Source organism: Rhincodon typus, chromosome 34, assembly GCF_021869965.1.
Source record: "Rhincodon typus isolate 14 chromosome 34, sRhiTyp1.1, whole genome shotgun sequence".
NCBI lineage: Eukaryota > Metazoa > Chordata > Chondrichthyes > Orectolobiformes > Rhincodontidae > Rhincodon > Rhincodon typus.
The window spans coordinates 21651683-21662440 of NC_063365.1; the positions used below are offsets into that span (position 1 = coordinate 21651683).

The 10758-nt window shown below is 43.4% G+C and overlaps 1 long non-coding RNA gene across 1 annotated transcript in view; it reads right to left on the reverse strand.

The window, feature by feature from the left end:
• The window catches only part of LOC125486884, a 24862-nt gene extending 22153 nt beyond the window's left edge, over nucleotides 1-2709 (reverse strand). The window contains exon 1 of the long non-coding RNA XR_007265503.1: nucleotides 2606-2709. This is a non-coding gene — a long non-coding RNA (uncharacterized LOC125486884). The remainder of the gene's footprint in view (nucleotides 1-2605) is intronic.
• Nucleotides 2710-10758: the final 8049 nt, after the last annotated feature.

Consider the following 10758-nt stretch of genomic DNA (forward strand, 5'->3'; position numbering starts at 1 on the left):
GAGTTACGGTCCTTGAAAAACGAGGACAACTGAGATATACGGGAGTGGAATGCCTCATCCTGGGAGCAGATGCGACGGAGGCGAAGGAATTGGGAATAGGGGATAGCATTTTTGCAGGAAGGTGGGTGGGAGGAGGAGTATTCTAGGTAGCTGTGGGAGTCGGTGGGCTTGAAATGAATATCGGTTTCTAGGTGGTTGCCCGATATGGAGACAGAGAGGTCCAGGAAGGGGAGAGAGGTGTTAGAGATGGTCCAGGTAAACTTAAGGTTGGGGTGGAAGGTGTTGGTGAAGTGGATGAACTGTTCGAGCTCTTCGTGGGAGCATGAGGCGGCGCCGATACAGTCATCAATGTAACGGAGGAAGAGGTGGGGTTTAGGGCCAGTGTAGGTACGGAAGAGGGATTGTTCCACGTAAAAGAAGCATATGCCAACTGTGTATTGAAGTCACTGGATTGTGGGTTTAATGTGTGGGGTGTGGTGGTGTAAGAGGCAGCGATATAAGCCTTTCAGGCCAAAGTCTTCAATTTGAAGAAGCAGTAGCTTTCCTCAAGACATTCCTGATAGCTGAGGCACCTGCAATGATAAAATTTGTCCAACTCAGCCAATCTGTAAACTCACAAAGATTAACAAATCGCCGAAAGGGAATGCCTGCAGCAGTATTTTTGACCCCGTTAGTCTCTCACTGCAGATAACAATATCAAAAAGGAGGCTACTAAATTAGAGCTGACAAAACAGTGAACAGATGTAATGACTAACATGGATTTGTCTTTATCATAGAATGAAAGGAATTGATTTACATAATCGAATCAGACTGATCCAGCACAGAAGATCACCATTTGATCCATTGTACCATCTCTTTCAAAGAGTGAACCCATTACTCCCACTCTCCAGTTCCTCCTCTAAAAGCACTGCAAAGTTTTCCCCAAGCATTTGACCAAATCTATTTGAAAGCTTAATATTGAATTTGCCTTCCATCACCTTTTCAAGCAGTGAATTCTAAATATCGCCAAACCCACACCGCCAACACATGTTCCTCATAATCACCCCTCTCCCCTCTTTCATTTGCTAATTGCTTTATACACAATTCAACGAAACTAAAATTTTATTTGTTTATCTGGTCAGCTGAAGTTACAGGATATCAAAAAATCCCTTTTTAGCGTTGCCCAAATGAATGGCATCACAATTCACTTTATTGTGAGAACATTTTTTAAAAAAAACACTTTTTAAATAAATGTTGTATCAAACACATGGTAGACGCTGCTACTACTGAGCATCAGTGGTAGAGAGGGAGTAGATGTTAGTAGACACAGTGCGAATCAAATGAGCTTTGTCCTGGATGGCGTGAAGCTTCTCGAGTGTTGTTGGAGCTGCACCCATCCAGGCAAATGGGGAGTATTCCATCACACTCCTGACTTGTGCCTCGTCAATGGTGGACAGGCTTTGGGAACTCAGGAGATAAGTTATACACACACACACCCAGAGGACATTTCAGCATTCATTTGTTTGAGGAAACCTATGAGAGTGCACTTTGATTAATCCCAAAGGAATACATTTTCTTTGCGAGTAATCATAGAAACCAGGATTTCCTCAAATGGGGAAATTGTGAAAGGTGTGTTAGGGAATTTGGCTTCATTGCTTTTCCCTCAGAGATTACATACAATGAGGAGTCAGTGTCACGTGTGGGGCGGGGTGGGAAAGAGTAGAAAAGCTTTGTTGTGATACTCATGTGTGTGGGGCTGGCCCAACAGGCAGGCATCACATCTCTACACTGGCGCAGCAAAACGACACTGGGTTAATTCTCTCACTAAGCAGGGAGTTAACAATTTACAGCACAGAAAAAGGCCCTTTGGCCTATCAAGTCCACACTGGTCAAAAACCAGCACTTAATTATTCTAATCCAATTTTCCACCACTTGACCCATAGCCCCGTATGCCTTGGCATCGCAAGTGCACATCTAAATACTTCTTTAATGTTAAGAAAGTTTCTACCTATACCACCCTTCCAGGCAGTGAGTTCCAGGTTCCCACCACCCTCTGGGTAAAGAAATTTTTCACCACATCCCCTTGAAACCTCCTGCCCCTTATCATTGATCCCTCCATCCAAAAGGGAAATGTTTCTTCCTGTCTAGTCCCCTCAATCATATCCCCCACTCCCCCTTCTCAGCTGCAGGGGGAACAATCCCAGTCCATCCAATCTCTCTCTTCATGACTAAAAAACTCTTTAGCCCAGGCAACATCTCAGTAAATCTCCTCAGCAGTACTATCGCATCCCTCCTATAATGTGGATTCCAGAACTGAACACAATACTCCAGCTGTGACCTAACCAACATTTTATACAATTCCAGCATCACCGTCTGGTCTTAAATTGGCTTCAGGTATCTTTCCAAAACTTTGCAACAAAAAACTTCTTCCTTAAGGAATACTATCTTTTTGTTTTTGGTTTTCAAATGTTACAGATGGAGATGTTTCAAATGTTATAAATTGATATGTTTCAATAATTATATTAGCAAATAATTTGTTATAACAATGTGGAAACAATATCCAAGTGTACAGAGAGACACAGTTTCAAAATATTGAAACAATAAAAGCTATCAGGTTGTTACTTACTAAAACATCTTCATCTAGTTTACAATGAATCAGCTTCAGAACACGACCAGATTGGAGGTAGTTTTGTTCTAAGTACTGAAGTCCACTGAAAACCAGGCTGAGCCTGTTCAAACTCATTTCACTTAATGACCCTTAACAGATAAAGAGATACTATTTTAATCGTCCCCATCTGTGCCATGTTTAAACCTGGTCTCAGAAGGGAAACTAAAGTGGCTCATCTGACTATAATCAAAGTCACCTGGTTACTTCACAGTCCCAGCCTTGTGCTGCTGATTATTCCATTTCAGAGACAGTACACCTGGACCATAGAAGATGCACATTCTAAATGACCAGCAGCAAAAACATTCACCCGAATGTACTGCATTATGCAAGTATCAACATTTCTTTGAACGTTGGCATCCAGTAAAGGAGCAGATGGCCAGGAGTGTTTGTCTTTTTGACAGAGAGACACAACACTGTTGCTGAAGACTTCTCTCTTGAGGAACAGGGAACTAGAAATTCCTAATTGTGATTGTGACATTGAAGGTTCCTGATTTAATATTGCCAATTCTACATGGTGATAAGATGACCCATCCATCCAATTAAACTTCCCCATGGGGAAAATAAAGTGAGATAAGCATGACTGCCTCCAATAAATGGTTTCTTTCTTTTCTCTGATTCCTTAAGAAAAAGGAACTCAACTTTTCAGTCCAAACTAAGACATAAACTGGAACCCAAACACTTCAGCATCTGTTAAATGCTCACTGTCTAGCTGGATGTGAGCAGTACATTTGAAGGCAAATTTGAGGACAGCAGACTTGGGTATGGTAGGATTCTAATCCAGAGGCAAAAAGCAGAAATTGCTGGAGAAACTCAGCAGGTCTGGCAGCATCTGTGAAAAGAGGAAAAGAGTTAATGCTTTGAATCCAGCGACTCTTCAGCAGGACACGTCTGTTTTGGTTTTTTTGTTTCAGATCCACAGTTCCTTGTTTTATTTTAGTAATCTAGAGGCCCAGCCTAATGCTCTGGCAACACAGGTGCAAATCCCACCACCACCAGCTGGTGGGATTTAAATTCAATGAACAAAACAGGAAAATAAAGCTGATCTCAATGATGGTGACAATGGACTATTGTGCACTATTTTAAAAATAACGTTTCAGACCACAGCCCAAGAATGCAGTTACCTTAAAAATTTTGCAGGGAGCAAACAAGCTTGAAAAGAATTGACTCAACATGTCAACAAGCATAGCACCCTGAAATGGTGACAGCACTAAAGAAGACTGTTTGGCCCATTGAGTTCATGCTGATGATGGGTAATGTAGAAACTCAGAGCAGGAACAGGCCACTCAGCCCTCTAAGCTGGGTCCTCCATTCAATATGGTCATGGCTGAGTTTCCTGTTCCTGCTCTCTCCCCATACCCTTTGGTCCTCAGAACCATATCTGCATCTTTCTGGAAAGTCATAGAATCTCTACAGTGTAGAAGCAGGTCATTTGGCCCATTTAGTCCAAATTGCCTCTCTAAACAGCATCTCGTCCAGACCCGTCCAGACCCATCCCATCCCTGTAACCCTGCATTTCCCACGGCTAACCCATCTAATCTGCACATCCCCGGACACTATGGGCAAGTTAGTGTGGCCAGTCCACCCTAAACTGCACATCTTTGGATTGTGGGAGGAATCAGACACAGGAAGAATGTGCAAACTCCATACAGTGAGTCACCTGAGGGTAGAATCGAACCCAGGTCCCTGGCGCTGTGAGGCAGCAGTGGTAACCACTGAGCCACTGTGCTGCTCTAAATCTTCACTGTTTTGCTTCAACAATTTCCTGTGGCAGAGCATTCTACAGGCTCGCCACTCCCTGGGTGAAGAAAGTTCTCCACATCTCAGTCCTAAATGGCCTACCTCATATCCTTAGACCATGACCCCTGGTTCCTGGACCCGTGGTCATCGGCAACATTCTTCCTGTCTTTACCCTGTCTAATCCCGAATTTTATGGGTTTCTATGCGATTCCCCCTCATTCTTCTAAACTCCAGTGAATATAGTCCTAACGGAACCTTTACTTCAGTTCCACCATCCCAGTAATCAGTCTGGAAATCCTTAAGTGCACTCCCCAAATTAGCCAGAACATCCTTCCTCAAATAAGGAGCTCAAACTGACACACAAAGATCCAGGTGTGGTCTCACCAAGGACTTGCAGCAAGACAATTCTGCTCCAGTTCTTGACTTCTCTTGCTATGAAGGCCAGCATACCATTTACCTCCTTCTTGAGCAGACATTTTACAGACAGGAACACGCAAGATGAACAGCAAGTTTAGTCTAATGTAGTGGTGTAAACAAAAAACTCTGAGCTCTGATGAAGGGTCATCTAGACTCGAAACTTTAGCTGGCTCTCTCTCCACGAATGCTGCCTGCTGAGATTTCCAGCAATTTTTGTTTACAGTACAGATTCCAGCATCTGCAGTGATTTGCTCCCACCTCATGGGATGGCGTTGGCTAAGAGGGGTACACAGGGCAAGGGGATTTCACACTCCTCTCCAAACTGTGCCACGAGATCTCATTCCCACCTAGTCACCGGTATAGGCAAGACAACATCAAATTGTCACTGCATCCTCATTGTGGGCTGTCTTGCAACATTTGACTGCCCTTGGAAGAGCACTGCCTACCCAGATGGAGATTCAACCTCAACAAAACAGAGGTTGATGGCACAAGTCCTGAGCACAAGGTAACTGCAAACATCAGCAAGATAACAAGGCATTTCCCTGTGCAACCGCACCTCCCAGGTTTTCTCACTGAGCATGGACCTGATGTATGGGGTTATTATTTCCACATTTACCAGAACATCACTCTTTACTGAAAGATCAATAAAATGTTCAGCACAGTACAGCAGCTTTTCCATGAAATAAACTAAATTCACAGAGAGTAGAATGTCTCTCAGTATTTATAGGTCTCCTGGGACTCGAGTTAAAACAGAGAACAAAAATCTATTTGGCAGCATAGATGCTGGAAATCATATCAATAGAACAATAATTTCTGATGATTTGAAGTAGTGCACATATTTTAATCCCATAACTCACTTGCAGAGTACAGAGTCCGTAAAGATAAAAAAATTGGACATTATTGAGGCATTTATGTTTGCTGGTTAATATATTCAGTACAGTTAGACATGAGGAACTTTGCTTTCTTTTTCATCCGCTAATTGATTGCCCATCCTATTTCTTTAAATTGATGCAAGTCAAGTGCTTAGTGATTCAGGCATCTCTGACTTCCTAAGGGAACATTTCTACAGTTGAAATAGTCTCATCGAACAGCAACATTAGATTCCATTTCATTCCACTTTTGAAAATTCAGTCATGGGATGTGGGTGTCGCTGGCTGGGTCAGCGTTTATTGCCCATTCCTAGCTGCCCTCGAGAATCAAAAAATCCCTACAATGGGGAAGCAGGCCATTCAGGCCATCAAGTCCATACTGACCATCTGAAAAGCAGCCCACGCAGACCCATCCCCCCTACCCTATCCCTGTAACTCTGCATTACCCATGGCTAACCCACATAGCCTGCACACCGCCAGACACTTTGGGGCAATTTCCCATGGCCAATCCACCCTAACCTGCACATCTTTGGACTGCGGGAGGAAACTGGAGGACCTGGAGGAAACCAACACAGACACGGTGAGAATGTGCCAACTTCACACGGACGGTGGCCCAGGGGTAGAGTCGAACCCCTTTCCCTGGGGTGTTGTGAGGGAGCAGTGTTAGCCATTGAATCACTGTGTCGCCAAAAGAGAAGGTGGTGGTGAGCTGCCTTTTTGAACCGCTGCAGTCCATGTGCTGTAGTAGACCCACAATGCCCTTAGGAAGAGAATCCCAGGACTTTGACCCAGTGACAGTGAAGGAATGATGATATTTCCAAGCCAGGATGGTGAGTGGCTCTATGGGGAACTTGAAAGTGGTGGTGTTCCCATGTATCTGCTGCCCTTGCCCTTCTAGATGGAAGTAGTCATTGGTTTAGAAGGCACCATCTAAGAGGGGCTGGAGTGAATTTCCACCAACATTTCACCATTTCATCTCAAGCTTCTACTCCTCTCTCAGCTCCTCTCCTCACAATAAACCCCAAACCTTTCTATGTGTCAGCAACTCTTGCTGATGAGAAAACAAGATGAAAGACTCTGAACAAACCTTCTCAGCCATGACATGGTGCATTCACTCCATCAGGATGGCCTAAAGGTGTCTCAGCCAATCAAGTACATTAGCAGTGGGATCACTAATGAAGGGAAACACAGCAACAAATCTGCAAATTGAAACAAGTGATCAGAGAATCTAAAGGCTCTGTATGTATCCAATAGTCGGCAGTGTCTCAAACCCAGAGAAAAAGACCAGTTTGAAGGAAATGCACCAAAACCTGCAACTGTAGTTGCAGACACAGCTCCAACTGTGAAGTGTTTGAAAAGCAGAAATTAGAATTGAGCTTTCTCCAAGAAATAAAGGCAGAACTCTTTACACAGAGGTCACTGCTGCAGATGTCCACCCAACGCACAATAATTTAACGTTAAATTACACCCCTTATTTATCTTTTGCAGTTTGCAAAACTAAGACCCCTTCCACCCCGAGTATACTGTCTTCCACACCCTTCTGTCAGGCAGGAGATAAAGAAGTTCGAATACACATATAAACAGATTCAAGAACAGCTTCTTCCCCACTGTTATCAGATTTTTGAACAGCCCTCTCAAATGTTAATTCTGGTCTCTCTCTCTCTGTAGATTCTCTGCAGCTGTAACACTGTATTTTGTCCTCTGTTCTGCTACCCTGAGGCACTTTGTCTGGTATGATCTGTAAAACAATACTTTTCACTGCATCTCGGTATGTGTAACAGCAATAAATCAATCAAAACTAGTCCTTCCCAAAGTTGAGTGCAGACAAAAGGCAAATTCTGAGCAGAACATTTGGCTGAATCTCCCACTTGCTATAAACCCAAGAACCTCGGGTTTCACAGTGGAAACTCCAATCTGTCGCAGAGTTTATACAAGATAATGAAAAATCAAATTCCTGCTCACATCCCTAAGCATTTTATTACATTTAGACTGAGGGCACTTTAAAGATGTTGGCCTTGGGGTACACAACGTTTCCACTACCAGCTCACATGCAGTTATTGCAGATGGAACACAACTCACAAGGGCCGTCCAGATACTTTTGGAAGACTTTGAATTACGACCAGTTTACATTCTGCTTCACTGTGACTCCATTGCTCATTGCAAACCGTCCCTTTCAAAAACTCAGTCGGCAATGAGATGAGTCAGTGATGTTGAACCCATGTTTGGGGCTCTGCCGAGTGAATTCCTACTGCCCATACCAGGGTACCAACAAGAAACAAATTTCCAAAAAGCTTTAATGTTGGAATGCCTCTGTAAAGCTGCTCCCCGAACTGGAAGTCCAACACATGGGGATGCAAGTGGAAAATTATATTGATTGGAACTCAAAGTCCAAAACCAGATTAGATGGTGGATCACCAAGGATAAACAGAAATGTCTCTGAAACATCCAGGTACGTCCAGTTGTGGGGGGAGAGAGAGAGAGAGAGTCAGACAGACAAAGAGAAAGGAGCACACTTAATGTCTCAGGTCAACAAACATTTGCCAGAACTGGAGAATGATGCAGATGTATTTAGTTTTTGGCCATTCCATTGGAATCATCCTCCTCCCACTCTCCCTGTCCTGTACTGCCCTCACCCATTCCACACCCATTCCAACAACCAATTTCTCCTCTGCTTCTCTCTCCCATGTTTTCTGTCAATTTGTCTTTTAAATAATTATCTCTGTCTACCATCTGCTCTAAAGATGTGGCCACAAGATGTGACTTTCAATTTGATGATGTTGTACACTAATTTCCCCTTTTTTCCAGCACTTCACCATTCATCTGTCTGTCTATGTGGAATTCCCTAATATGTCCACATCTGAAAAGCATTTAGTTTATCAATAGTCTTTTTGCTTGTTGCTCATATCACAGGGATTTGTTTTAGGCAGATAATAACATCACCAGCAGGACAAATTGGTGAACTATCTACAATATTCAATTGACACCAGAAGGAGAGACATTTATTTCAATTTGGTTTTAGTCCATGATGCCATGTTTGGTGATTCTGACTTTTCCTATGGACACAGAAACATCAAAAACCCATTCAAGTTTGAGATAATGCAAACCCTGCAACAGAAGATTGGGAAAAAAAAAACATCCAAGGAGATGAGAAGAAAGTGAAGCATTTTATTAATCCAGAGAAAATAAATTTGGTGACAATAAGTTTATTTCTGTGGTATACTTATAGTTAATAACTAGAAAAGAGTGATGCAGGAGAAATAAAGATCTGCATTGAATTAATGCATTTCAGGACAGTCAAAAGACAAGAAAGTGGTTTAATGCTGATGTCAGTGGATTAATAATGCACAGATCTAAACTAATTCTCTAAAAACAGTGGTTCAAATCACATTACACAGCTGTTGAAATTAAAATAATAAAGTACAGAAGACAGATTGAGTCTTCATAGAATCTCTACAGTGTGGAAACAGGCCCTTCAGCCCAACAAGTTCATACCGACCCTCTGAAGAGTATCCCACCCAGACCTATCCCCCTACCCCATAACCCACCTAATCTACACATCCCTGAACACTATGGGCCAATCCACCCTAACCTGTACATCTTTGGACTGTGGGAGGAAACCGGAGCACCCGGAGGAAACCCACGCAGACACGGGGAGAATGTGCAAACTCCACACAGAGAGTCACCCGAGGGTGGGATTGAGCCCAGGTCCCTGGCACTGTGAGGCAGCAGTGCTAACCACAGAGCCACCATAGTAAAGTTAACATGAAATTACCAATACATCATCAGAAAAGCCGATCCTGTTTACCAATATCCTTGAGGGAAGGGTATGTGCCATCTTTATCTGCCCTGGCCTACATATGACTCCAGAAGCACAGCAATGTGACTGACTCTGAACTGCCCCGTGAAAGGGCCTGGCAATGCAATCAGACAGAGAAATTAGGAATAGATGATAAATCTTGATCTAACCTGAGACACCCACATCCCATGATGATGTTTTCAAGTGCAACCACTGTTCTGATGCAGTAACAACAACCAACAATTTATACACAGCAAGCTCCTACAAATACCAGAATGTAGCATCGAGGAGCCCGAGCAAAAAACTTGAATCAATTCGAGTCAGAGTTTTCAAGCATAGAAAGATGCCCTGCGGTCCATCATGTCCACATGGGTCATCAAGTTATTGACCCCTTTATCAAGGGAAGAAGTTTCTCCCCAGCTGCCCTATATATGTCCCTCAATTTTGTACACCCCTGCCCTCAGCTTTCTCTGTTCCAAGGAAAACAACCCCAGCCTCTCTACTCTCTTTTCAGAGCTGAAATGTTCCAGTCCTGGTAACATCCTGTGGTCAATCACTTCTGCATCCTCTCTACTGCAATCACTTCCATCTTATAGCATGGCAACCAGAACTGCATATAGTACTCCAGCTGTGGCCTAACTAAAGTTATATACAACCAGAAACTGAACTGGACTAACAACTATAAATACTGTGGTTGCAAGAGCACATCAGAGTCTAAGAATCCTACAGCAAGTAACTCATCTCCTGACTCCCCTGTCCACCATCTACAAGGCACAAGTCAGGAGTGTGATGGAATATTCCCAATGCCTGGATGGGTGCAGCCCCAACAACACTCAAGAAGCTTGACACCATCCAGGACAAAGCAGCTCGCTTTATGGCACTGCATCCACAAACATCCCACTCCCCCCACCACCGACGCTCAGTGGCAGCAGTGTGTACTATCTACAAGGTGCACTACAAAACTCACCAAAGATCCTTAGACAGCACCTTCCAAGGACCACTTCGACCTAGAAAGACAAGGGCAGCAGATACAAGGGAACACCACTATCTGCAAGTTCCCCTCCAAACTACTCTCTAACCTGACTTGGAATTATGTCGCCATTCCTTCAGTGTCACTGGGTCAAAATCCTGGATTTCCCTCCGTAACAGTGTTAAAGATATCCCTACAGCAAATGGACTTCAGCACTCTAAGAAGGCAGATCCTCAGTGACAGTTAGGGATGGATAATAAAATGCTGAGTAAACAAGTGAAGCCCACATTGCATGAATAAGTTAAAATAAAGATGACCTGTT